Source organism: Canis lupus, chromosome 21, assembly GCF_011100685.1.
Source record: "Canis lupus familiaris isolate Mischka breed German Shepherd chromosome 21, alternate assembly UU_Cfam_GSD_1.0, whole genome shotgun sequence".
Taxonomy (NCBI): domain Eukaryota; kingdom Metazoa; phylum Chordata; class Mammalia; order Carnivora; family Canidae; genus Canis; species Canis lupus.
The window spans coordinates 6,326,632-6,352,082 of NC_049242.1; the positions used below are offsets into that span (position 1 = coordinate 6,326,632).

The 25,451-nt window shown below is 42.0% G+C and overlaps 1 protein-coding gene across 4 annotated transcripts in view; it reads right to left on the reverse strand.

Annotated features, from left to right (window-relative positions):
• Positions 1-25,451, reverse strand: part of AMOTL1 (angiomotin like 1) — a 170,596-nt gene that overhangs the window by 137,871 nt on the left and 7,274 nt on the right. For 3 of the 4 annotated variants that reach the window (XM_038568285.1, XM_038568280.1, XM_038568281.1), the window contains one exon: positions 19,170-19,277. The gene's annotated coding sequence lies outside the window, so the exon portion shown is untranslated. Of the gene's footprint in view, positions 1-8,930; positions 9,081-19,169; positions 19,278-25,451 lie in introns of those variants that run through there. The other variant, XM_038568283.1, reaches the window with a different exon arrangement.

The following is a 25,451-nucleotide window of genomic DNA, read 5'->3' on the forward strand; positions in this document are numbered from 1 at the left end:
AAAGCTCCCCAAGTCATTCTAATGTGTAGCTGTGATTGAGAAACACTGATATACAGAATATGCAGCTTGGGTTTCTGGCAGAGAAAGTCCTATACTGTTTTTCACTACAAAAGAAGTGCAGATTTTTCCAAGGATACATAAGAAGTGGGGAATGATGCAAAGTGAAGAGTAAATCTCACTCATCAATAGAATCCCCAACAATCCCACTCCCTGGAGGTAATTATAGTGTCTGGTGTGCCCCACCAAGAATTATCTGTGCCTATGCAAATATATACATGTATATAATACACACATACATATATATGCACATACTTTTTCACATATATTTACAAGGGTATACACATATTTTTATGAATGTTAATATATATACATACACACACATATGCATGCATATACAAACTCACACATATCTTTTCTTCCTGTGGCTGGCTTTTTCTCTTACATATCTTGGTTATTAATCTAGAAACTATTGATAAAGAAAAATAATGACAAGATTTGAGAGGGAAGGTACCTCAAATATATATCTATATTTATATATATAATATGTATATTTCTATAATATAACAAGTTATAAAGCTACAGTGATTAAAACAACATGATTTGTTGGCAGAATAGATAAATTATTTATTCCAATAGACTAAAAAGTTTACAAAATAATAAGTGACATTGATTTGGCATATGGGAAAATTGGCATTTCAAGTCAGTGGGGAAAGGATAGACTATTCAATAAAGAGTTCTAAGTTAATTGGCTATTTTTTAAGGTGGACTCCTATTTCACAGTATAAATAAATTCAAGACAAATAAAAGATCTAAACAATAAAAACAAATCCCTATGCATATCAGAAGAAATAACTTGATCCTGAGTGGGAAAACTTTGCTAATATATGAAATCTAGAAGTCATAAAATAAAGGATAGACAGATTGTACTATATAAAATTAAAACTTCTCAAAAAAGACACAATAAAGAAAAGTAAAATAAAAACAAGTGAAGGAAGACGATATTTATAACATGTATAAAGAGATTAATGTCCAGACTATAAAAGAGTTTCACATAGCAATAGGAAAATGACAATCAACAGAGAGATAAGCAAAGCTATAAACTGACAACAGAGTAACAGACATGAACTATAAATGTATAAAAACACGTTCAATTTCAATACTCCAAGAATGCAGATTAAAACAATGCTGACTTTTTTCACTTATCACATTGTCAAAGTGTTCTAAAGCATTGGTCAATATCAAGAGATGGTGACTTTTTGAAGAAATAGGTATTCTTACATTTTGGTAGAAGAATAAATTGAGATAGCTTTTATTATTTTATTTATTTATTTATTTTAAAGTTAAGGGATTTTTTAAAAGATTTTATTTATTTATTCATGAGAGACAGAGAGAGAGAGAGAGAGAGAGAGACAGAGACAGAGACATAGGCAGAGGGAGAAGCAGGCTCCATGCAGGGAGCCTGACATGGGACTCCAGGATCAGGCCCGGGGCTGAAGGTGGCGCTAAACCGCTAAACCACCGGGGCTGCCCTGGAAAGCTTTTAAAATGGCAATTTGGCATATTCTTCTTCTTCTTTTTTTGGGGGGGGCATATTCTCTAATATAAAATTCATGTGTCCTTTGATCCAGCAATTTCACTTCTGAGTATCTATTCTACAGAACACTATAAACCAAGTGAATACAAAGATACATACACAAAGCAGCATTCCCTGTAATGAAAGAAAAAAGGAAACACTTGAATGCCTCTCAATAAATAGTTACATAAAATAAAGTGCAGTTATACTTTAAATCCTAGGCAGCCATTTAAACAAATTAGGTGACTTTAAGAGTCTAAATGAAAAGTTATGATTGTGATGTGAATTGTAGAAAGCCAGGTGCAAAATAATTTGCAAAGACAATCTAATATGTATAAGAAGGAAACACATACACATATGCACATACAGACACACTTCTAATCACCCAGAGAAAGAGCTGGAAGGAAGAGCAAACTTTTCATAGAGATTATTAGAAATAATCTGAAGAAAGATTTCAGTCTTGGGAGGATATGATGAGGCTTTGAAGGAAACATTCATTTAACATTATATACTTTTTATGTTTTTTATATTTTTTGTGATGCACGTTAATTTTATAATTCTTTTGTAATAAAAAAGAGGCAAGTTTTCTCACTTTTAATTTGTGTTTCTTAAATTGGGGGCTTATCATCCCTTCTTAAGTTTATTGGCCATTTGTATTTCTTTTCTTCCAAGCAGCCTGTTGATGTGCTTCATCCATGTTTACTCAATTTTTTTTTTTGATGTACTACTTAAATTTTAGGAAATTTATATTTAAGAAAATATATTTTACTATGTTATATAGGTACTGCAAATAACTTTTCTGTCATTTGTATTTTTATTTCATTTATACTATTTTTGTCTATATGTTTTATACACACTTTATGTATTTAAATATACCAATCTTTTTCTGTATAGTGTTTGGGTTTGGTACCATGCTTCAACCCAAACAATTATACAACACAATTCCTTATACAAAATTTATTTTAAAACAGATTACAGGCTTAAATGTAAAACTGCAAGGCTTCTAGAAAAAGATAGGATAAAATCTTTGAGGACTAGTTCTTTTACTTTGTACTAAGAGAAAAAAAATGAAATTTTTCCATAAAATGAAAAATTGATAAATTGGACTTCATGAAAATTAAAAACTTTTACTCCATGAAAAATCCTATTTACAGAGAGGGAGGAAATATTTTAAACTGCACATATGAGAAAGGACACGTCTCTAGAATATATAAAGAACTCCCAAAACCCAACAGTAAAAGAACAATCCAATTAGAAAATGAGCAAAAAACATTAATAGAAATTTCACTGAAGAAGATACACAGATGGCAAATAAGCACATGAAAAGATGTTCAACACCATTAGCCATTAGAGAAATGCAAATTAAAATCTCAATGAGATATCACTACCCACCTATTAGAGTGGCTTAAACATAGTGATAACACCAAATGCTGATGACGATGCAGAAAAACTCCATTACTCGTACAATGCAAAAGATTATGGCCACTTTAGAAAATAATTTGGCAATTCATTTTCAAACTAGAAATGGACTTACCCAGAAGACCCAGATACTCTACTCTCAGCCATTTATCCCAGAGAAATGACAATTTACACTCACACAGAAACTTGCACACAAATGTTCACAGCAGCTTTATGTGGAATAATCCCCAGCTGGAAACTACCCTAAGGTCCTCCAGTGGGTGAATGATTAAACAAACCGTGGTACATCTGTGCTGTGGAATACTACTCAGCAACAAAAAAGAATCAACTATTAATACATGCAACAACCTGGATGGATCTCAGGGAAATTATGCTGAGTGGAAAAAGTCAATCTCATGCATGGTGTAAATACTGCATGATTCTGGGGCCCCTGGGTGGCTCAGTCTATTAAGTGTCTGCCTTTGGCTCAGGTCATGATCCCAAGTCCTGGGATGGAGCCCTGCCCACTTCCAGCTCCATGCTCAGAGGGGAGCCTGCTCCTCCCTCTCCCTCTGCACTGCCCCCAACTCGTGCTCTTTCTCTTTCTCCCGCTCTCTCAATAAATAAATTTAAAAATCCTTAAATACTGCATGATTCTATTTATATAGTGCTCCTATAATAAACTTACAGAGATGGACAACAGACTGAAGGTTTCAAAGGGTTAAGAATGAGTGGTAGATTCAAAGAGGTTGTAGAAGGGAGCCTTGTGGTGATGATACAGTTTTGTATCTTGATTATGGTAGTAGTTACATAAAGTTAACATGATAAAAAATTACACATAACTACGTACATGCACACAAATGAGTACATGTATAACTGATAAAACCTGTGATAAACTCTAATTGATAAGGTCTCTTGATTGTGCCAATGTCAGTTGGCACAATCAGTTTTGATACTATACTATAGTTACATAAAGTGTTAACATTATCAGAGGCAGAGCAAAGCAGGCACACACTCACAATCTATAAATATTTCATATTACAAGTTTTTAAAAAAACACACAATTCAGCTATTCTTCAACAGAATATTTGCATCATTCTTTGTTTAAAAAAATCCACATGACTGGACTAACCATAAATTTCATGAGACAAGTCTGCCTAAAGTCAGTGCATAGATTAAAATTTTAGTGACTCTTGTTCACAAAGTATAAATAAAGCAAGAGAACTTAACACTCAGATTTTGCTCTCAAGAATCATGTTATCCTTCACCCTGACTGTCCTACCAAAGTGGTGGCATCTGTAAATGGGTAACCTTAAGATTTCTGGGGTACCCTGGATCCAGGACCCCAGCATAAGTCACCCAACTTCAATTTGTCCTTAAATAGAATTTTAAAAATAATAATAGTTAAAATATATTGAGCACTGAACAACTCAGCTACCTATTACACAGTAGAAGGTATGAAGAGGACTCATAAGAAATGAGAAAATATGGTCTTGGTTCATACTGCACACTTGAAGGAGAAATAATACATACTTGGGCTTTTTAAGCCCTTGGAAATTTATTTGGGGGATGATAAGAAAGAAATGATAGGGGTGCCTGGGTGGCTTCGTGGGTTGAGTGTCTGCCTTTGGCTCAGGTTGTGATCCCAGGGTCCTGAGGTCGAACCATATGATAGCCCTCCTGCTCAGTGGGAGTCTGTTTCTCCCTCTCGCTCCACCTCTCCCCCCTCACTCTACTCTCTCTCTCTCTTTCTCTCTCTCTCTCTCAAATAGTAGATAAATAAAATCTTTGTTAAAAATGACGGTAGAATATTCCAAATTTAGATATTCAGTCAGATGTATTTATCGAATACTCGCTTTGGGCACCTGTTGTGTGACAGATGGACTAAAGCTCAGGGCTTACCAAGGAGCCTGTGGCTTTGGAACTTGTGTCAACAGTACCACCAATGTGACTCCAACGCTACCACTACTGCTACTACTGTTAACTGCTGCTAATTCAACATGACATCTTCAGGTGCTAAGCACTCTCCAAACATCATCTCATGTCATCTTCATGAGAACTCTGTGAGATGGCATTATATTCATATCTTAAAGATGAAGAAACCAAGAATGGAGATGTTGAGACATATTTTCCAAGGTCAGCCAGTTAGAAAATGTCAGAAGGCAGATTGGCATCCATGTCATGTGATATCAAAATTCATGCTTTAACCACTCATCCATGGATCTTCCCCAAGCCTCCTGTTTCAATTCCTCTTTTGCGGGTCTTACCTAGGGGTCTCAGTGGCTTGCCACCAGCCCTCAGGGCTGGGGTATTTCCTTGACTTCTGATTGGTCTGTTCTGTCTGCTTCTCCCCCTCCCCGCGGATCCCCATCTTCCATCCATGGAAGATGAAATGGAGCCCAAAGAGCAAGTAGTGATCAGGCAAAGCTTTGGGCAGTGATGGAAGCAGAAGATGAGAGAGGTAAGTGTACGTGTGTGTCTGTGTGTGTGTGTAAAAGAATTGTTTTTCACAGATTTAGTTATAACAGTAAAACTAGTTGGTAAAGTAGTTGAGTCTCTTCCTCAGGCCTTTTTCTCCTTTGTGATCTGAGGCCTGAGATATGAGCAAAAAATTCTCTGGATAGACTCCTCTACTCCTCCACACTCCCTGGGGGGCTTCATCCAGGCTGGTTTCTGCAGAAACAAGACTACGACCTTGTTCCAGTTATCTTTTGCCACAGAACAACCACCTCTGAACTTAGATGATATAAATTGTTATCTCTTAGGGTTCTGTGGGTCATTGGAACTGAGCTGAGCAGTTCCCAGAGAGGGTCCTTCCATCCAGCTGCACTTAGCTAGTAGCCGAATCTGGACTCATCTGAAGTCTTCATTACTGGAGCCTAATGGTTGGAAGTCTGGGTCTGGTTGGGCTTCTCCCCATGTAGCCTGTCCACCTAGCTAGCTTTCTCGCATCATGGCAGTCTCAGAGGAATTGGCAGCCACACACTGAGGCTGATTCCTACCAGCCTATAAGAGCCAATTCTGTGTATTTCTTTCCAACTGTGCATTTGGTGCTATCACTTTGATAGCCTGAAATCAGCCATGGTGGGAGGGAGTACTCATACTATGAAAACTGGCAAATGTTACGAATCAGTGCTCCCCCCTCCACCCCTTCCCCAAGACCCAGATTACCCACAACATGACTTTACATAATGGTTGTCCTCCCCCAGAGTGAGGAAGCCAAGAATCCCCAGAAGGAAGCTGCAAAGCTCCTTAGAACCTAGCCATGGATATCCCCAATGTCACTTTCTTTTTATTTTATTGGTCAAACAATTCCCTAAGGCTACCTGGAATTCAACAGGAGAGTTATCATCCATGTCCTATGGAAGGATTGCAAAGAAATTGTACAGCATAGGATATGGCACAGAATAGGTGCTCAGTAAATGTTCATCATTTTGATGAACAAATGAATGCGTAAAGTCTCAGACACGCTGTGTGTCACTTAATCTGCATGTCCTTAAGTCACTCTAAAAGTATAAAGTCTTCTGGGAAGTTTTGCTTCAACATCAGAGAGGCTGACGATTCTAAAGTCCCCAATGATCTGAAATCTAAAATTGCTTGATACGGATCTACTTACACGCTTTCTACAAGTATTCACAGACCTGTTTGCACAAGCCCTTCCTGCGTATGTACTCAACTGGTAGTATACACATGACAACTGCAGAAAGCTTGTTTTATAGATGTTTTTATACTATGGAGGTTTGCTTTACCTCCTTAAGTAAACTGCAAATTCTTTTAAGAGAGTTCTCATGTATTTCTTTGCCATTCCTTCTTCCCACTGTGCCAAAAACAGATAATTACACACACACACACACACACACACACACACACACGCAGATACATCCAAGATACATGATAGTTAGAGATTATAAGCCTTAAAAGGAACGGAAAGAAGGAAAAGAACTAAAAATTCTTAATTGCTAGGTTTCAGAGCTTGCTGGGTTTCAGAGCCTTCTCATTTAACTGTTACATTCACCTAGTGATGTTGGCATTATTATTTCCATTCCATTTCACAGTGGAGGAAAATGAGTCTCAAGAAGGCTTACCAATTTGGTCTCAGCCACACCAGGAAAAGGAGCTGGGATTCAAATGTAAATCTGCATAGTACCAAGGCATGAGCTTGACATATTCCTCAGACCATATCTTCCCACTGCAGTATCCATCCCCCACCTTCCCGCATTCTCTCTGTCTCCCTCCTCAAAGCATCTACAAAAGTTGTAAAAATGCTGATGCTTCTAAACCCCAGATAGCGTAATAAGTGCTTCAAGTTCTTCTCTTGTACAACATGTCCTTTGGAAGCTTGGAAACGTAAGAACTTTGAAGTGTCTTCTACTGGTAGCAGGGAGGTCAGCTTCAAGGCTATCATAATAACTCAGGGAAAGGGGGTTGGTGGGTCGGACCAAGGTAACAGTGGTGAGAGGGAGAGATGGGAAAATTTTGAGGGATATTAAGAAGGCAGGATCACCAGATTAGTGATTGATTGGATTGTGCAGGTGCTGATTGACCATCGCAGAATCATGCTGGCTGTACTGGGAAGGTCAGAAGAGAGAAAAAGCCTGGATGAGAGGTTCCCATATTCCCGGAAGGGGGGTAATCGTGGCTTACACTATGAAAAGAGCCATGGAAATGGAAGAATGGATGACTTTGAGAGATAATATGGAGGCAGAATTTCAGATGTGCTGCCAAACTGGACGTGGAAGTGCGAGGATGAAGGAGGGGTCAAAGATGAAGTCTAGAAATCTGTTATGGGAAAACAGGAGCTTTCTGCTGAGCTAGGGGAACAGAAAGGAGAGCAGATTTTAGGTAAGGATGAGTTCTGGGCATGCCAAGTTTGAGGTTAACATGTAAGCAAGAGCTGGCAGCCAGTATGCAACGGCATTGAAAACAAAACAAGCGTCTCTTATCTAAATGAGATTTTTTGCTCCCTTCAAAGGTTACAGATGAGCACACTGAACACCATGTGTGGCAGGGTTCTGTGTCAAGGAATAAAGAGGCTCTGTAATTCTCAACGTTTTCCCTTCCCAGTGGTTCAAGTCCGTCTCTCTCCGAAAGCCATTTATCACCCTGCAGGCGCCTCCGTCATAACCAAGATGTCTTTACTGAGACTTCCAGAGCTAATAAGAGCTGTATGATTCAATCAGTGACAGGGCCTCATATAACTCATCAAAAGCGTTGCAGGGAGATTTTAGCAAGTCCCTAGGACCGCAGGTCTACCTGCATACACATACACACACACACACACACACACGCACGCACATGCACGCGCACACACACACACACACACACACACACCCCAAAACTCATGCTCCTTTTCTTAGAATTTGTATGGACAGGCACTCAGACATGTTCATACACTTCCACCCCACATAGCAGCACAGCCATTGTTTACACAAGGTCCCTGCATGTTACAACAGGGAGCCTAGGCCCCTTTGTCTCCTGCTGTACTCTAAGGAAGAAGGGAAGCATTCAGGCAAATGAAGGCTCCCCAGAGAGCTGCTGCTTTTCTGCACATCAGCTTTTACCATAAGACCCTAGAAGGGTTCTACCCCAAACACAAAGCTAATTGTAAGGATGGCAAAGCGATTAGATGGCCCCAGCCCAGAGGAGACCACTTGTAGCTGCTTCACCAATGTGCTTGTTATACAACTACCAGAACAGGCAGCCGAAACCAAGCCCAGATTAGATTTCCATGCCCACTTCGAGAACCTGCCTCTGCAACTCTGAGCTGCGTGGGGTTCTGCTCACCCAGCTCAGAGCCTGCCAGCCCACCAGGTGGAGACTAGCTGGCTGGGAATCAACCGTCCTCCCCACATAGTGTGTCCCTTGACCTGACTCCAACTCTACCCAGAGATGCCTTCCAAAATCCCCCTCAAATCAAGCTTCTCTGGGTAGAAACCTCACAAAATCAGAGCTTCCTTACCTGAGAGAAGGTCTCGGTGATCGGCAGTAGAAAAAAACCACCAAGTTCTAACAGAAGTGAGAGGGACTTACAGGGCAAATCTGTTGGTTTTAAAAGAAGAAAGGTGACTTCATCCCTGGTGCCGTAGAGTTTAAAAGAGCAATGAGTGCTCCCTGGCTGAGCCAACTCTGTCTCATCAGTGATGACTCCATCCAAATTATGCAGCTACTGCCCAGACATGCTCAGCCTTCAGAAGGTAAATTGCTGGAATCTGACTAGCCCTGTTGTTTTCAAAGAGCTTCCGAAAGTCTTGAACACCAATCACTTTAACTGGCACCAGAGATAGGGAAACATGCACTTATTTCCCCAAGTTATATCATTACCTCCCAAGAATCCAGTTGTCTGAAAAATAGCATTCTAGGGAAGGAAAACAGATATTTAAACTTCTAAGAGGTAAAAATTCTTGGAGAAGGAGAAAAAACAAAGGACAGAGAAGAAACAAAGCTATTTCAGTCAGGGGGAGGGGCAGTGAGAAGCTGCAATGATCACCTTGCTAAGTGTTTTTCAGACCTGGTGGATTTGTAAGCATATAAAGGTGACAAATAGGTGACGGTCTGTACTGGGCAGAGGGCAGAGTATTCAGTTGAGCAAAGGGATGAGTCACTGTACAGAAAGAAAGTGGGACAGCCCTTCTAATGAAGGCAACAGATTTTTATTTATTTTTTATTGAATAGGGTGCCACTCAACTGATTTGGAGTCAATTGTAACATAAATAGTTAACTCAAAACATGTCCACATTCTACCAAGAATGTTGGGGAAAACAGATGTTTAAGTAAGAAATTTTCTCTTTTGTATGCTAAAGGTGGCTGGAGCAATCTGATTTGTAATATGGGATTCAAGGTTATGTCAAGCTACTGAGTAGGCCAGTACTACCTCTCCTTGATGCCATGTCCCCACGCTAAACTCTAGGGAGGACTTCTGGCTGTGGCGCCACGGCAAGGAATGGACCTGTGTTGGAAGTGGGGCAGAGAGTTGAGTGTAGCAGCCTACTACCTTTCTCTCTCATACCTCTACTTCAAGAGAGTGTAAGGTAACTTTGGGTCACGAGGCATGTGTCCAATATCTTGCTGAGCTATTTTGAGGCAATGGGGATCTTCACTCCCAAGAGTGTAAAACAAGAAAAAACCTCTTTCTGTTTAGATAGAAGTATTCAGGTTCAACATTGGTCAGGGGTTTTTGAACTGAGAGATTTCAGGAATGTCAACAAGGCTTGTAAGAGGATTTGCAAGTCTTCTGGTTGGGGTATAAATAATGTCAGAAGTAGAAGAGGAGCAGATTTTTTATCAATAGTAAGATCAAAAAGGGACAGGAGCCATTTTTATTCAGTTCATCAAAGTATCCTCAAAGCCAAGCACAGAGAATAGCACACAGTAGGTACTCAGGAGAGACTATAAATGGTAACAGACAACCTCTCTCTGTTCCAGATTTCTAGAACAGATCTGTTGAGAACTCTTAAAGTCACCAACTCAGAGACCATGAGCCCGTAGTCTTACGGAATACCTCAGCCCCTAGGTTCATTGCCAAAGTTACAAGAGAGTGAAGAAAGCCAATCTCTGGATTCAGCAGCTTCCTTTGTCTATAGTGTTCCCCTATACATCAGCTAGATTCTAGCATCTTTTTCTAGGGCCAAGACTATCTTTCAGGTGATCTGCCAATTAGCCTCAATTGTCTTTTGTTCTCAACATTCTATCATAACATTTCCAAACATAGTTTCTTCAGTTGACATTTTACTATATTTGCTTTATCAAAAATTGATTTTTTTCTATCCATCCAGCAACTCATTTAATTATTTTTATGGTGTTCCAAAGTAAGTTGTAGATATTGATAAATATAAATATATAAATACTTCAATATTATTAACAAAAACTGAAAATTCGTTTATAATTCCAATTTTTGTTTACAATTTCTTTTCACATAAAATTCATATAGAGTATAATGTAAAAATCACCAGCATGTCATTTGATGAGTTCCTATAAATACATACACCTATGCAATTCAAATCCCTATCAAGGTACAGAACATAATCATCACCCTAGAAAGTTTCCCCATGTCCCTTTCCAGCAAATTCCTGGTTCAGCATTTCTAGTGAGAATGCATCTGATTTTTTCACCATAGATCAGTTTTGCTTATTCTAGTATTTCATATAAATAGAATAATAAAATGTGTATTCTTTTGCGGAAATTTTTGTTCATTCAGGAGGTTTTTAGGATTTACCCATCCATGTTGTCGCTTGCACCAGTAGTTGGTTTCTTTTCATTGATGAGTAGTATTTTCCTGAATGAATATGCCATAGTTTGTTTATCCAGTCTTCTATTGGTGGACACCTGATCTTCCAGTTTAAGGCTATGATGCATACAGCTAATATAAACATTTTTGAACCCGTCCTGTTGTGCCACGTTTTCATAATCCTTTGGATAAATACCTAGGAGTGGAATTGGTGGGTCTCAGGGAGGAGTGTATTTAATTTATAAGAAACTATATAATTTATAAGAATTTACACCTTTTGGGATGTCCGGGTGGCTCAGCGGTTTAGTGCCGCCTTCAGCCCAGAGTGTGATCCTGGAGACCCCGGTCGAGTCCCACGTCAGGCTCCCTGCAATGAAGCCTGCTTCTCCCTCTGCCTGTGTCTCTGCCTCTCTTTCTTTCTCTGTGTCTCTCATGAATACATAAATAAAAATCTTAAAAAAAAAGAATTTACATCTTTTCCAATATTCTCATACCATTTTCCTCGCCTACCAACAATGTATAAGAGTTTTAGTTGCTTCATCGAAAGTTCTGACCACATTTGGTGCTATCAGTATAACTTCAGCCACACTGGTGAGTATGGGGGCAGTATCTCACTATGGCTCTAACCTGCATCTCCTTGATAACTAAGGCTGTTATATGTGTTTTCATTCAACATTTATGGGCCATCCATTTACCATCTTTTGTGAAGTCTCTGTTCAAATATTTTAGCCAGTTTTAAATTGAGTTGTTTGTCATATTATTATGGGGTTATAGGAGTTCTTAATATATCCAGGGTACCAATTCTTTGTCAGGGACATTTCCTTAATATTTTCCCCTGCCTTGTGGTCTGCATAGGCAGGACATTTTCTTAATGGTGTTTCTTCTGATGAACAGGGATTCCATTTTGACTAAGTTTATTTTTTCTTTTTTGGTTTTTGTCTTCCTCCAAGTCATGAAGACGTTCTCCTATATTTTCTTCTAGAAATTATAGTTTATATAGTTTTAGCCCTTTTGTGTAGGCCTGTGGTCCATAACAAATTGATTTTTGTGGGTAGTATGATTTAGGGCAATGTTGATATGTTTCCATGTGAATATGGAGTTATTTCAACACCGCTTGTCGAAATCCTTTTCTTTTCCAATTGAGTTGATTTGAAAACTTTGTCAAAAATAAAACAAATATATAAGTGTGGGTCTATTTCTGTCTGGGCTCTTTATTCTGTCCTACCAATCTGTTGATCTTTGTCTTAGCACCACACTGTTTAGGGTAAGTCTTGAAGTCAAGTGGTAAAGTAATTTTAACTTCTTTTTTCAAGACTTTGAATATTCTATGTTCTGTGCATTTCTACAGAAATTTTAGTATCAGTTTGTCAATTTTGACTAAAAAGCATCATAGGATTAGGATTAGGATTGTGCTGAATCCATAGATAAATTTGGTGAATACCATCTTAATAGCACTGAGTCTTGCAATCCATTAACTTGGCATATCTCCATTTATTTACAGCTCAATTTTCTCACGGCATTGTTTTGTTGATTTTCTCTTTGTCATTGATTTTTACAGTTTGACTGTGGCTTGCCTAAGTGTTTTTATTTTGGTTTTGTTGTGTTGGGTTTTTTATATAAATCTTTCTTGGTGTTTATTGGGGTTTTAAAGTCTTTAAATATCTGTCTTTTATCAAATGTATAATCTTTTCACCCATTATTTATTCAAATACTTTTCTGGGTCATTCTCTCTCTCTCTCTCTCCCTCGCTCTCTCTTTCTCTCTCTCTCTCTCCCCCCCCCCCCCTTCTAGGACTCCAATTATATGTGTATTAGACCTTTTGATATTGTTGCAAAGATCTATGAGCCTCTGCACTTGTATTAAATCTCTATTTCTTAGTTTGGATCATTTTTATTGATCTATCTTCTATTTAATTCACTTTTTCCTCTTTCATTTCCCTGTGCTTTTAAGAACATCCATTAAGTTTTTAAAGATATTTATTTTTCAGATCTTATGTTTTCTTTTGATTCTTTTTAAAATTTCTATTTATCTACTAAGATTTCTATAATTTCATTTATTATGATCTTATTTTCCTTTATATACTTCACCATATTTGTAGTAACTTCCTTAAAGTTCTTGCCTAATCTCAGAGTTGGTCTCTGTCAATTGTCTTTTTTCTTTAAAATAAATCATGTTTTCCTGTTTTGTTATATGTTGAATACTTTTGGAGTGTATCCTGGTCATTATGAATGATATGTTGCAGGAAATCTGGATTCTATTCTGTTCTTCTGAGGCATATTGACTTTTCTTTATTCAGGCCTTTAAAGTGGTTGATCTCAAGTTGCAAGACCTTATCTCCCCATATAACATCTGGAAATTCAGGTCAGCTCTTTCAGTAGAGCTGGGATTTTAAAAATCCGCCTCTTGCATATGTTGTTCAAGGGTCAGCCAGAGATCTGAGTAAAGTTTATCCAGAGAGCTATAGGGCTTCCCCTCTGCTCAGCATATTCATAAATAGGGCCCTGTTCTTAAGCTAAAAGCTATAAATCAGGAAACTCATCCCATGTCTGTCTCTTGTTCCAGTGGTTCAATCTCTTCTGCTTTCTGTTGGGTTTTGTTCTCTCTCTAGTATTTAAGGACTAATTGTTCTTAAATCTTGCCCAGAGTTTATATTTATTATCTATAAGAAGTAGGGTCCAATAGGAGCTAGTTGGCCATACCAGAAGGCTTTAATTACCTTTTGAGTCATCTAGTTTACCCTCAACATGATAATTCATAGCTCTTTCTTGGGATGCTAAATATGTTTCATTTCAAGCACCACCTCAGATTGATTGGTAATGTTGAAAAGGATATTGAGCTTCAGCAGAAAAGCATGATGTAATTGACAAGCAATGTCGTCCTTCAACATAGGAGGGGAAGTGTAAGCCCAATCTTTGTAATTTCTGGTATAGTTATTCACAAAACAATGCATGATACTCAGCAGCTTATGTCTACTGGAACATCTCCCTGAAGTCAGAGTATCATATTTGTTTGATGGTTAATCTTCTTCATTAGATATAAACTTCATGAGAACAGGAATTGTGTTCATGAAATTCATTCTCCTACGCCCAGTGTCTATCATGTGAGATGGCAGCTTCTCAGTAAGTATTTAGTAAGTGAATGAGAATCTAGTTTAATGTTTGTTTTAGTTTTACTTTTCAAAATTATATAATCAATGTGAAGAAACAAATAGAGAATACAGTCTAGTAAAATTAAATCAAATCACCTCATTTTCCTCCAAGAAATAACCCTTATTACAATTTTTTTCACATAGCTTTTTGCTACCCTTCAGATTTTTATTCTCAACCTTGGGTGCATATTAGAATTATCTGAACTGATTTGAAAAGTCTGTTCATGCCACATATTCAGACCAATTTATTCACATTCTTGGGGGTTGACCTTGGCATAAAGGTTTTTTTTTTTTCTTTTTAATTCTAGAGATGATGCCAATGTGCAGTCAGAGGACCTAAAGATGTCCCCACCAGTGCTATTAGAGGTCTAAATGACACAATCCTTGCCTTCCATGAGAGTTCAGAGAAGGCAGGACTTGAAGCCATTAAACATGAAACAATTAGAAATCAAAAGGACACCAGACATACCTAATCAAGAGCCAAGCTGCTTAGAAGCTCATGTTAAGTATGCCAGGAGCCACAGCCTGAATGCAACCAGAGGCAGACTCACCTGTATTCTTGCTCCTTGGCAGAGCTCTGCCAGTTAAATTAAGGGAGCCTTCTCCTTCTATAAAGGTTTGGAGAAAGGGGCACAGTGACTGTTAGAATGATAGGTGATATTGATTAAACCCCTCCCTTCTTTGAAAATTTCTGCTTTATAGAATCCTAAGTCCCAGGCTCCTGGTCTCTGCCTTCTCTTTGTGGGAATGCTATTTTAATTCTATACCTGACTTCAGAATTTGAAAAGACCACCTTCAACCAGAAAATCTTCTATAGAAATGTGCCTTTGCTGGCCAGGTGTCCTGCCTGTCTGCTGTGGAATCCAAGTGAGTTGGACACTAACATCTATCACCACCCTATTTCTCTAGCTGCCCCCAGGGAACTGATCAGAAACAAAGCATAGACCCTAGTTTTTGACCTAGGCAGCAGGCAGAAGTTCCCAGGAGATGGTGAAATATCTATTCTTAGGCCCCACCCAAGAACAATTAACAGAATCTCTGGGTGCCCTAGCACTGGTATTTTTGTCAAGGCTCCCCAGGAAATTTAGATATGACTCAGAGTGGACAGATATCAAGGAAGCGACTTGGTGGTCCATTCTTTTGGGTTGTGAGTGGGTTTGAAATTTCCCTTCCTAGTACCCTGGAGGCAGCATAGAGGAAAGCACCAGACATCACATTAAACAGGCTAGGGTTTGACTCCCTGCTTTGCCATTTACTAGCTATGTGACACTAAGTTACTGAGTATGTCTGACATTTCATTTAGTCAAATGGTAGAGGTGAAATAATAGAACCTACTGGTGAGACTCACTGAGACACCATATATAAAGTAATTGGCACACAACATCCAGAACCTTCCCTCCCCACACCCCTAACCATCACCCTACCTTAGCATTGCAATAGGAGCCATGGGCAAGTTCTGGCTTGGTTTTGTGCTATTTCTCCTTGATCTGACCATGACCATGATGTCTGTCTGGATTTGAAGCCCTGGTGCCTGAATCTGGCATTCTGATCCTAGCTTCTGAACTTGATCCGGCTCTTCTTCCCTGCCAGGTTCCGGGCCCAGTTTCCATCACCTGCTTCTGTTGCTCAGCAATAAGCCCCAAAGGGATGGTTTCTAAAAGTAACTGGCCCCATGTTGCTCCAGCTGAGTTTTGTCACCAAGAGGGGGTGGGGCTAATTTTAGACTTGTCCTGGCTTAACATCTGAGAGAAGACAAGGCCAGGCAAGTCCAACCTGCCCCTGAGTATCTGGGTTGGAGTTGACAGAGAAAGACTGGGGAGATTTTGCCACAGGGTTTCTGTACCTGTGTCATGCCAGGCACCTTATTTGGAAATATATTCAACCATTTGCCTCAAAATCTATTTGGATTTGTGCCTCGGGTGCTGTGCTGAGTGGGAGGAACCACAATATACACCGGGGTTTTTGATATGCTAATATTTGTACTGAGCTAGGATGGATTATTAGCTAGAGTTTACCTGAGGGACAGGATCACACAGGAGTGAGCAGGGCCTTGGGCCTGAGACCCTGCAGGAAAGAGGCTCATGAAAAGATAGAAGTGGTAATTGATGTATTTTGTATTTTAAAGAAACAGAGAGAAATGAGATGAAGCTGTACAGTGATGGCCTGGTTGAGAGAAGCAGGGATGGCATATGGAAGCTTCCAGAACAGGCCTAGCCCAGAGTGGATGCTTAATGACTGCTTGTTGCGTGAATGTGGGATGAAAGGCTTCTAAAGTCAAGAAGAGATGCTCTGAGGAGGCCCCATGAGTATTTTGTGCATGAGAAGGAAGGGGAACTAACTTTGGGTGTATGAGAGCTATCTGGGGTCCCATAGCATCTGGAGGGATTGGTATGCTCTGGGTCAAGGAAAAGTGAGAGAGAAATGAGCTCTTCTGTGATGAGGACTATAGACTAACAATGAAGAAAAGTTGACACCCCCCCCACACACACACACACACTGCCCCATTAAGAGATAAACACCATCCCACCACTTAAAGCCATATGATCTCGTGCAAATGACTTCATTACTGAGCCAGTTTTCCTACCCATTTAACCAATGTTCACCAACAATTTATTGAGCATCTACTACACATGTCAGCCACTTGGATGCTGTAGTGAACAGACAAGCTTCTTGCCCATTTTAACAATTTAATGTGGAGGCAGACTAGAGAAAAAGACAGTCATAAAGACAGATGGTGCTTGGGGCTAGAAAGGACACCCACAGGACAACGTAATAGAGAATAATCTGGATAGGGAAAGCTTCTGTGAGGAGGTGCCATTGGAACTAAGCCCTGGATGGTGAGAGGGAGCCAGTTCTGAAGAACATTCCAGGTAGAGGGAACAGCAAGGGCAAAGAACCCCAAACAGCAAAGAGCTTGACCAGACCAAAGAACAGAAAGGAGGCCAGCATGGACGGAGGACAGTGAACCCCAAGGAGAGGGACTGGGGGGTGGGGGGAGAGGGGGGTGGGAACACCCAAGGCCCCAGGGAGGATGCGGGAGAGTGTTCTCATCTCTCAGAGTTGAGCACAGAGTGGGCAGGAGCTGCTGTCTTGGAGGCCGTGAATGTGGGGCCAACTGAGGGTAGAGGAGGTGAGTGTCGGTGAGACGGGAGCGTTGGGGATATGGATCCTTAGAATTAGGCTCAGATGCCAGCTGGGGCCAGATAGGTTGGAGCCCTTGTAAGAGAGAAAATGCTTTAAGTCTGGTCTAGGGAAGAACCTTTTTGATTGATGTAATTCCAAATCAACTTCTGGGAAGAAGTGAGCATTCCTGATAAAATGATTAACCAATCCATTTTCTCATCACCTTTAAAGAGATTAAGCTTTGTTCTGGGAATCTAATCACCCACGCCTGTACCTGCTGACAGTCAATTGTCTTAGTGTTTAGTCAATTGTTCAAACAAACATCTCTTTTCATCTTGTGTGTTAGACTACTACCAAGCTAACTGATCTCTTTTCCTATCAGATGTCCCTACCAGAAGTGAATCTTTGACTTAGGCTACTGGAGACCTGTTCACTTGCAGCAAGATTGTAATAAAACATTGAAATGTGGAGGTGCCTGGGTGACTCAGTCGATGAAGCATCTGACTCTTGATTTCATCTCAGGTCATGATCCTGAGGTCCTGGGATCAAGCCCTGCATCAGGCTCTGCACTCAACGGGAAGTCTGCTGGAGATTCTCTCTCTCCTTCTCCTTCTGCCCCTCCCCTGCTTGTTCTCTTTCTCTGTCTAAAAAAAACCAAAAAGCAAAAAACACAACATTGACATGTGCCTCCAATTGAATTTTCTAAAAAGTTGCCTGTAACCCCACAGAGTGGGTGGTCAGTAGGCATGTGAACCTTCCTCATTCTCTGTGGGTCAGTCCACAGCTCCCTTGTCCCCGACTTCTGTTTGTGCACTTGTCGTCTGCAGAGCCACATGGCCCGAGCTATAGGAAATCTGCCAAAATCCAGTCCAGACAGCCCTTGCTACTTGGTGAGGAGTGAGAGGAAGACTGCATGGATTGATGTGTACTTCCGTCCACCAAAAGCTATGCTGAAGTCCAAGCGCCTACTATCTCATGCTGTGATATCATTTGGAGATAGGTTCTTTACAGAGGTAATATGTTAAAATGAGATCAGTAGAGTGGGCCCTAGTCTAGCATGACTAGTGTCCTTATAAAAAGGGGAAATTCGGAGGCAAACCTATACCCAGGGAGGATGCCACATGGAGATGAAGGCAGAGTTGGGAGTGATGCTTCTAGAAGCCAAGGAATGCCAAAGATTCCTGGCAAATCCGCAGAAGCTGGAGGAGAAACACAGAACAGTCTTCCCCACAATCCTCAGAAGGAATCAACCCCACCAACACCTTGGTCTGGGACTTCTAGCCTCCAGAACAGAGATAGGACACATTTCCATTATTAAAGCCACCCAGCTGGTGTTCCTTTGCTCTGGCAGCCCTAGCACACAAATACAAGGGTTTTAAAGGGAACATTACCAAGCCTCCTTCAGCATCCTCAGCATGGAGCAGCCCAGAATCTTCCACCTGCCTGGTCCCAGCCTCCCTCCACATTGCTAGCTCTTCCCCCTCTGCCTCACCCATCCCACTTCCCTGTCTCCCTCCTTCTTCCCCGACTTCCCTCAGAGCAAAGCAAATTTATCTCCTTGTAGGACACGTATGGGTCTCACTTCCACCTGAAACAGCTTATCAGATTTTTAAAAGTACGTTTTTACAGAATTATAACAGAGGTCCACGAATCTTCGGGGAAAAAACTCGAGGAAGTCCAGGCTTCCAGCTGAGGCTCCCTACCTTTCTCTCTGTCTCACGTGGGGCCCCAGATGCTCAGCATGTCGCCCACGCTCTGCTCTTCGTGCTGCCACTTCCAACCTTGAAGTTCTCCTCTTGTCTGGAGAGGGCCTTTTAATTGTAATCACACAAAGAAAACAAGCTGAAGGTATTTAAAAAAGAGAGAGAGAAATGTGGGGAATTAACAAAGATTAAGGGCATCTTTCAGTGGCTTTTTTCCAGCTCCTGACTCCATGTTGACATGAGAACAGAAAGTGCCTCTGGATTTTTGTCTTTTCCTCTTATTCCTGAGGGTGGCTCACACCTCACAGACTTCTAAAAAGGCACTTGACCCTCCTCCCATAATGATTCTTTTCCCCAGCACAGGGCCCGTGAAGCAATTAGAGCAGAAAAATGGGTGCCCCATGGGTTGAGTTAAATTCGACACAGAGCTAGACCTTGAGAGTTAGCATGCAATGTGAAAATTGCACAGAATTCAAAGTAGTGTAGCAAAACCTCTTACAGAGATATCATTTTGGAGACTGAGATACTATTTTTCGATAAGCCAAACCTGACAGTTGCCATCTGTATCACCATTTCTTCAGCTAAAACAGCTGGCTTTAGGGCTGTTAAAACAGAGCGGTGTCTGTTGTTATTCTAGAATCCCATTCAGTGGAAAATAGCTCTCACTGATGCTGACCAAAGGGAACATGAGGTTCATATCCCCCCATCTCACATTCCTTCCAGAGCACAGCTTTATTAAGCAGAATGTATTTAAATGGGTGTTTTCTTTCTTTAGCCTGAAGTGATTATGGTTGAATTTGCTTCAGAATGAAACTTTACTACATAGCAATTCAGGTACATTTCTATCATCTTGAAACCTATCAAGAATTTCTCTGTAAGTGAAAACCACCTTTAAGTGGAATTAAAACACACACACACACACACACACACACACACACACACACACACACAGAATAGTTTTCAGCAGGCCAAAGCTCCCAGTGACAGACAAACAAACAAATAACAGAAAAGCTGGACTTTAAAACTGGTAGAAGGCATTGGGATGTTATCTGAGGAGCTGGACTTGAGGCGCCAAGGTCTCTGTGGGAAGAGAAAACTCCTTGAAGGGAGCCTGACCCTCTGGGATGCCTTTCTCCTCAAGGAATCTGCTGGCTTATAACCATTTCAGTCAGTCCAATCCCTGACAAGCAAGACTGCTCTGGAGAAGCTAAGTGGGCTGTAAACTCACAGTAGGTCACCGTTGCCCACTGATCTCTGGTTCCAAAAATAAGCAGAGGCTCTAAGGCACTTCAAGAAGGCAGCCCTTGGCCAGAAATCTAAAAGAACAGAACTGTTGTGCTCTTCCCCAAGCTCAGTGGTCTCACGAGACATGGTAGCAGCACCTATGGCTGCATCAGGCACCACTCTGGGTACGGGATGCAAAAAGATGTTAACAAGATATATCCCTGTCCTCAAGACACTCACCATCTACAGCGGGAGGCCAATAGGCAAATAGTTAATGGCTGCCCAGTGTGACAAGTGCTATGAATGATTTAAAAGGATGTCCTGGTAGCTGAGGAGAGGGCACCTATCTACCCTTTAAGTGGGGATGGAGGCTAGGTGAACCCAGAGGGGGCTTCCCAGAGGAAGCAACACCTTGGCTGAGTCCAAAGGACTCAGTAGGATTTTCCCAGGTGAAGAAGGTGAAAGGTAGTAAAAGCCGAGGGAGCAACAGATATAAAGAGGGAGAGAGAGAGAGAGAGAGAGAGAGAAAGAGAAAGAGAGAATGGCTTGTCCAGCAGAGAGAATATCATTCAGTTTGATGACTGTGTATCAGTTGGGGAGAATCAAGAGGGAAAGCTGGAGAGACAGGCAGGAACCAGACCATAACCAGACCTCTTAACCAAGAAGTGAAAGAGACCCTCAAGCCATGCTCAGTGATTTTAACAAGTCTACTTGAGGTGATACACTTACCTAGGTCTATGCTGCCCAGGACCACATCATTTTTTTCCCTCTGGGAACTCTGCTTATCTCATGCCTTGAGCTCTCATTGTCAAAGGTACATGCTTTTGATGAAGAAACTAATCAACAAAGAAGCTAATCTTGCAATATAGATGGCACAGTCATGGCTTGAATTGGCTTGAGGTCTTGGAAAGGGAACAGATAGGAAAGATATTTGGGAGCTAGACCCAACTGAGTGACCTTGGTGGATGAGGAAGAGGGGAAGGAGTCAAGGATGGCATCTAGGATTCTAGCTTGGGCAATGGGACAGATTTTCTTATGAGAAAAAATTATAGTCTTGTGCCTGATTTAATCTTTGTTCTAGAGTGAAAACATCAAAGAATTCAGCACCACAAGAATTTGTTGAATACCAGCTACTTATCAGGTGCCTCTAGCATCTCATTTATTCTTTACAACAGCCCAAAGAAGTTAGTGTTATTATGTTGACCATTTGGCAGATAGGAAAATGGCTCTTGATCGCCCAGGTTGTGAGTAGATGACTTAGAATTTGAGTCCAAGTGTATGTTATCCTAGAACCTAAACTCTTAATACTAAGCTTTTCTGGGGGATCATACTTGTATTTAAACATGAGGCTGCTTTGAGTTGGTTCCAGTTTGGTGGGACTCACAAAGCTGGCCCCACCACCTATGGAATTAGTTGGTATTTCTAGGTCCTCTTACACTGGGAGCTTTAGATGCTGTATAGATGGAACTGGTACCAGAGGTTAAGGTGGGCCCAGCCCTGGAAATGGAAATCCAGGGGCATGTGATGGTTCTTAGCCTCCTCCCCTTTGTGGGTCCCATTCTGGGAGGGTCAGAAACATGAGCTCTTCCCAGCCATTTAGTGCTTCTGCTGAGCTGCCAAACTTGTGCTGAGAACCAATTAGTGTCAGCTGGGAGTGCAGGTGCTGTTCCTGGGAACGTGGACTGCGCTCAGCAGCATGGGGATGGGCAGGGAACTCATTACTGCAGAGCTTCTATTACGTCTCTCTCCGACCAGAAAGAGCAGATGGAAATGCTCTATGGCATACCTTTCTGAGAATACAGCAGTCCCCTTCTCTCTCTCTCTAAAATGATACCCAGGGACATTTAATCAGGGCATCCCGATGACCCTATGGCTTATTTCCTGCAAACTGTCTCCAGACTCTACCTGGATTTATTCCCTGAGTCTCCTGGCCCAAACCAGGGAGTGACCATAATACTAACTAATAATGATCACCAGTATAATCACAGTTCAGAATGTGCAAAATACTTTCACTTGGGGGATCTCATTTCATCATTGCCACAGGCTTGAGAGACAGGCAGGGTAAGGTGTACCCTTCCCATTAGTTTACAGCTGGGGAAACTGAGGCCAGAGCAGTGCAGTGAAGTTGGTGCAGGGCTAGTGCAGGACTAGTGCTGTTCTCCCTGGGTCTTTTTAGAACCAAATATAAACAGAAGCGGGGCACACTGGCTCACACAGGGTAAGGGCTGCCAGCCAGCCAGCTAAGTGTGGGGTCTCTCAAGGGCTGTAGGGAGGTGGGCGTGTGGGAGGGGCTGGGGCTGAGGTGGTGCTGGGGCTGGGGTGATTCCTTGGAAAAGAAATCTTCTAGGCTGTTCCTTCCCTTCAGTACCTGGAGGACTCATTTTAGGAGCTGCCTGGAGCCGGCCTGAATGTGTCTGTACGAGCCTACCCCAGGCTCTGCTGCAGGTAAGAGGGCCAAGAGTCTTCATCCACAGCTATTGGGACAGGTCTAGACTCCCCTCCTACCTCCCCTCAACCTCAAAGAGGGGTGTCAGTCATCCTCCAATGCTGTGCTGACTGGCCTGAAGAGAAAGGACTGGAAGGGGCGCCTGCTGTCTTTCTCGCCCCAGGAGCTTTTCACATTGAGTTTGAATGGCATCTAATGCAAGACGGGCAAATTGAAGCAGGTTCTCCTTTAGAGGTGATGATTGCTCCCATCCCCACGCACGCTTATTGTTTATGTGGATAAAACTTATGTGTCCATTTGAAAGATGCACGTTTCTGTCTTCAGACACGGTCAAATGCCAGCTCCTGGCCCTGGGCCCCTGAAAGCTCTTTGTGGGGTCTGCGTCTCCATCAATGACAGCTGTCCTCACCTTGGATTCAGGTCCCACAGCTCGCCTCCAAGCCTGTCTCCCTGTTCTCCTGGCAATCCAATAGACTGAAGGTGGGAAGCGAAGGGGTGAAGGGCCGAGGGCCCCTGGTCAGTTATATCACCTTCTACTACAAGGGCCAGCGATGGGTTTTAGTCCCAAGAAATCAGGCATCCATTGGATCCTGATTGTGCCACTCAGTTCCGTGATCATGAACAAGTATTTCCACATTCTTTTTTAAAGTTTTTTTTTTTTATTTTTTATTTATTTATGATAGTCACAGAGAGAGAGAGAGGCAGAGACACAGGCAGAGGGAGAAGCAGGCTCCATGCACCGGGAGCCGGACGTGGGATTCGACGCTAAACCGCTGCGCCACCCAGGGATCCCTCCACATTCTGAGCTGGCTTCCCTTAGCCAGAGAATGGGAATATTAACACTTGCTCTGCCTGACTCAGAAAAATGTTTCGAGGATCACGTAAGATAAATCAAAGCAAAGTCCTCAGGGTAAGCCTAGGATGGCCTTGCTGCCACCACCTGCTCTATCAGCAGTTCTGATGGGGAAGGCTACATTATAAATCCCAGTTTGAGTATGGGGATTGAGAAAAGCTGAAAAGAAGCAGTGGGTCAGTGGTCTTCAATTCAGGAAGGCAGGCAGGCCTGGGGCATTGGGAGAGAGGAAAGCCTTGCTCAGAAATGCCATCTCCCTCAATTTCAGCTTTCCTCTGGGCCTCCAGCTTTTACACAAGGGCTGTTAAATTTATGATCTCACCGAGCCTCACACAGCCCTGGAAGGGAGAAACCGTGAACTGGCAAGCTGCGAGGAGTTGAGAGGTGGGGTTAAGAGATGACCAAACTCCGTGCCTCTTGAGGCTCAAGCATGAACCCTTTCTCCATGTCGGCCACCCTGATGGAAATGAGGGAAATTTTGACTTGGGGATAGAGAAAGGAAGGCTGAGATTATTATGGAGAATGGGCCACTTCAGGGAGACAAGGCCTCGGGCAAAGGAGACAAGTCTAAGAACCACACAGCATAGAGTAAGGGTCCTTGGTGTCTGAGCGGAAAGTAGAAGTTCATTCATTCATTCATTCATTCATTCTGATAGTCCTTCCAGACAACTGAGTGGCAGCAGAAATGATTAGACCCAGACTGGCACCTCGAGCCAGAGTAGCTCACAGAGTGGGGTGGGGTGAAGGTGGGGATGGAAATGCTGTTGCACCACCCACAGGGGTGGTCAGAGGCATCGGGGCGAGTCTGAAATAACAACCAGAACCAGGTGTGCAGCCAGTTCATCAACCAGAAGGGACTAATCAGAGAAAGCTCTAGTTCCAAGGCCACAGGACTGAAACTGGGGACTCCAGGGCAGAGTGAGAGAGTTTTCAAGGCTGCAGTTGAGTGCAAAGGTAGCTGGGGAGCTCCCTGAGAGCAGGAGTGAGTGGTGGGAGGGGGCTGGAGAGGTGAGGAGTCAGATGAGAAAGGCACAAATTTATTCCTGGGACACCTGAACAATGGGAAGGTTTCAGTAAAGGAAGGAGCCTGACCCAGTATTCAGTCTAGAAAGAGCAGTCTGGCTGCAGTATGGGGGGATAAATGGCAGAGGTCATTAGTGGGGAGGATGAGTAGTTTGAAGGCTGCTGAGGGCCTGAACTCATTCAGTAACAATGACAATCGGGAGAAATGCAGGTATTAAGGAGCCAGTATCCATTGGATTTATTAATAATCCGCCTATGGGATGACTCGTGGAGGAGGAGGAGATGTCAAGAGTGCCTTCAGTTCTGCTGCCCTGGAGGCTAGAAAACTCAATTCAGCCCACGCTTTGACATTACTTAAAAACTTTCAGAGCACAGGGTCATTGTCCCCTGTAGCTCTCTGCTTCTACTTCTCGGGACAGGAAAGTTGATCTAGAGTACTGGTTTTCTAATTATAGTTCCCAGGGCTATCCTCTGGGTGTGGCTGGGCCTCAGGGACAGAGAGCCCTGGGCTGGAGTCAGAAGGTCTGGCTGTGTCCTGGCCCTGCCTGTGACAGTAGGCAGGACACAGTTATTTCTGAACCTGGGTCTTCATTTGTATATATGGAGATAAATTACTCATCTACTTAAGAAAGAAGATTCTAGGCAAAAGATAAAAAGAGGGAGACTTGCTTGCAGCCTAGGGGGAGAAGCAGATATCTAAATAAACCATTACAAAGGACCTTGCTAAGTGCCACAG